The sequence below is a fragment of the Myotis lucifugus genome, unplaced genomic scaffold (assembly GCF_000147115.1).
Source record: "Myotis lucifugus unplaced genomic scaffold, Myoluc2.0 scaffold_326, whole genome shotgun sequence".
In the NCBI taxonomy this organism is placed as follows: domain Eukaryota; kingdom Metazoa; phylum Chordata; class Mammalia; order Chiroptera; family Vespertilionidae; genus Myotis; species Myotis lucifugus.
In genome coordinates this window covers 135,366-138,515 of record NW_005871374.1, presented here as the reverse complement: position 1 = coordinate 138,515, position 3,150 = coordinate 135,366, and the positions used below count along the sequence as shown (strand labels likewise).

The 3,150-nt window shown below is 41.5% G+C and overlaps 1 pseudogene; it reads left to right on the top strand.

The window, feature by feature from the left end:
• The first annotated feature begins 2,139 nt into the window (after positions 1-2,139).
• LOC102437017 lies at positions 2,140-2,859 on the top strand (annotated as a pseudogene).
• Positions 2,860-3,150: the final 291 nt, after the last annotated feature.

The following is a 3,150-nucleotide window of genomic DNA, read 5'->3' as shown; positions in this document are numbered from 1 at the left end:
ACTCGAGGGCCACAATGGGTTCTTAAACTGGACCGGAGGGCCGGAACAAAAGCATGGATGGAGTGTTTGTGTGAACTAATATAAATTCAAAGTAAACATCATTACATAAAAGGGTACAGTCTTTTTTTTTTTTTAGTTTTATTCATTTCAAACGGGCCGGATCCGGCCCGCGGGCCGTAGTTTGCCCACGGCTGTTCTATACAGAGAACTGGGAATCAGTGGCTACATAAAGTAGTGAAAACAGAGCATTATGCATATTGTTAGGGTTCAGTGGGTCGTTTTTGGGTGGAAGGAAAAGCAACCTCAGAGAGATTGCTTCCGTGGGTTTGGTGGCTGTGGCTGCAGGACAACTGGAGGGCTGCTCAGTGCTGCCAGTCCTACAGCAATCAGGCCTCTGGGACTTTGTGACAGGGACTCAGAATAAAATCACAGAGGACCAAGTGGAGGATTCGCACCAGAAAATGTTGGTGGTGCTTATGATTCCATGAATCAACTTGTTTTATATGGAGGAGTTCTGAAAACTAATCACTGAGGTGAGGTACAGGGAAAGATGAAGTCAAAAGGCTTTTCTAACTTGACTTTGATATTCATATGGAGGCTTGTTTGAGGGGCCTCCCAATATGATCAGCTGCCTGAGGTTTGCTAGGTTTGTTTTTTGCCTTCTATTCTGTTTCCAGATAAATGACTTGATCTTACATAGTTAGTCGTCCCCTTGGACTCATATAATAAATTACTATCATTGTGATTCAACATTTAAATGTAAATGTTTCTGATAACCCAAGTAATCGCTTCCTCATAAAACATTTTTGTACAATTTATACTTCAAAAAATGTAACATTTTAGATATTTATGTGGTGTGACTAAGAGTCTTTTCTGTAAAACTTCGGCCTTTTTTTCTACCCACCTATTGTTTCATTTTCAGAAGCTGAAATTCTATTCATGTCCTCTTTCATATATATTTTTTAATCAGAGTACTTTTCACCTTCAACAATCACACTCCAAAATCCACTCAACTTGAATAATACGCTTATTTATCAGCTGGGATCCATCACTTAGGTGGTGCGGATGGATAGATTTATAAGTAAAGTACTAAAAATATTCTGGGTGCTTGATGGAATGCCAGCCTTTCTTGGCTGAGAACAATTCAATTGAACTTATATTTTATTAAAAATAAACAATTGACTTTTGAATGATTCATCTCTCACACAGAGAATCATACTAAACTCTAAGCTATATGCTTTGTTGTCATGGCAAGAATAAATTCAGAGTTGATGGTGAACTCACTTGTAATAGGAAATACTACAGCTTTAAACCCTTCTGGTTTCCTTGAAAATATTCACAGAAGTATTTGGTGGGGGAAAGCTGGCCTCTGAAAGTGGTACTTAAAACTGCCTCGCTTACGGTGTCAGGATGACTATTCAGGAAGCTTCCTGGATACTTCTTTGAATAGAATACAAGGGTTGCTAGAAGCCAGTCCTTCCTTGCTGCTTGACACAGTCGCTGCAGGGAAGAAACATCTGCACAGCATATGTTTCAAGGGACCTGGCGTATATGGCATACTGTTCTTAATATGTTTGTTCCCCTTCTTGGCACTATGTGTTTTAACCAAGGTCACCTCTCCGAGAAAGGTTGTTTCCCCAGGTAGGGATTTTTCCCTGAAGTTAGGGAGGGAATAAAACCCCTTAACTAAGTGCCAGGCGGGTAGTTAATCACTTTAACTACGAACAATCCCGCTTGGAACAATTAAGCTACATAATCTTTACTCCCTGGAGTGGAGATAAGAAACGCCCTAACCTTTGGAATAGAAATTGATAGGATTAAAATCAACTGGTATAAATACAGATGTAATAAGACAATAAAAGACAGAACTTGGCTGGAGATCCTGGCTAGAGATCCTGGCTAGGCTGCTGATCAACTGAACGCTGTCTCTGTGTCATTCCTTCTTCGCCAACTCCGTCCACACCTTTGGGGACCCCTGGACCTGCTGGGGTTGGACCCCAACAATTGGCGCTCAGGGAGGGAAGAGGCTTTGTAGGCGCTGCCTTCTCGTCCGCGGCGCCAGGCCCTTCCCAGCCCCGGCAATGCCGAGGCCCCTGCGAGGGGCAAGGAGTCATCGGGGTTGAGCGCCCCTGGAGCCGAGGGCTTGCGCTCTGCCGACCGCTCGGGCCTGCCCCACTGGAAGAAATGAGTGGTGGATTGGCCCCAAGTAAAAGTACAGTGTATGTATCCAACTTGCCCTTTTCCCTGACCAACAATGACTTATACCGGATATTTTCCAAGTATGGCAAAGTTGTAAAGGTTACTATAATGAAAGATAAAGATACCAGGAAGAGTAAAGGTGTTGCATTTATTTTATTTTTGGATAAAGACTCTGCGCAAAACTGCACCAGGGCAATAAACAACAAACAGTTATTTGGTAGAGTGATAAAAGCGAGCATTGCTATTGACAATGGAAGAGCAGCTGAGTTCATCCGAAGACGAAACTACTTTGATAAATCTACGTGTTATGAATGTGGGGAAAGTGGACACTTAAGTTACGCCTGTCCTAAAAATATTCTTGGAGAACGTGAACCTCCAAAGAAGAAAGAGAAAAAGAAAAAAAAGAAAATTCTTGAACCAGAAGAAGAAATCGAAGAAGTAGATGAAGGAGAAGATCCTTCTCTTGACAGCCTCAGTCAGGCCATAGCTTTCCAGCAAGCCAAAATTGAAGAAGAACAAAAAAAGTGGAAACCCAGTTCAGGGGGTCCCTCAACCTCTGATGATTCAAGACACCCAAGGATAAAGAAAAGCACATATTTCAGTGATGAGGAAGAACTTAGTGATTAAAATTATATTTATTATGTAAATATTTTTTAAAAAATTTAATCTTAGAGTACCAAGTACAGTTGGGACTAAAGATTGTTTTTAGAATTTGATCATAAAAATACTTAATGCCAAGTAATTTTTTTTACTATAAAATAGTTCACCCTCGCCAGATAGTTGAGTTGGCTAGAGCGTCATCCCAGTACACCAAAGTTGTGGGTTCAGTCCCCAATCAGGGCACATATAAGAATAAATCAAGCCCTGACTGGTTTGGCTCAGTGGATGGAACGTCGGCCTGCGGACTCAAAATTAATTGGGGTTGTGGATGTTCAGTCAGTTAAGTTACCA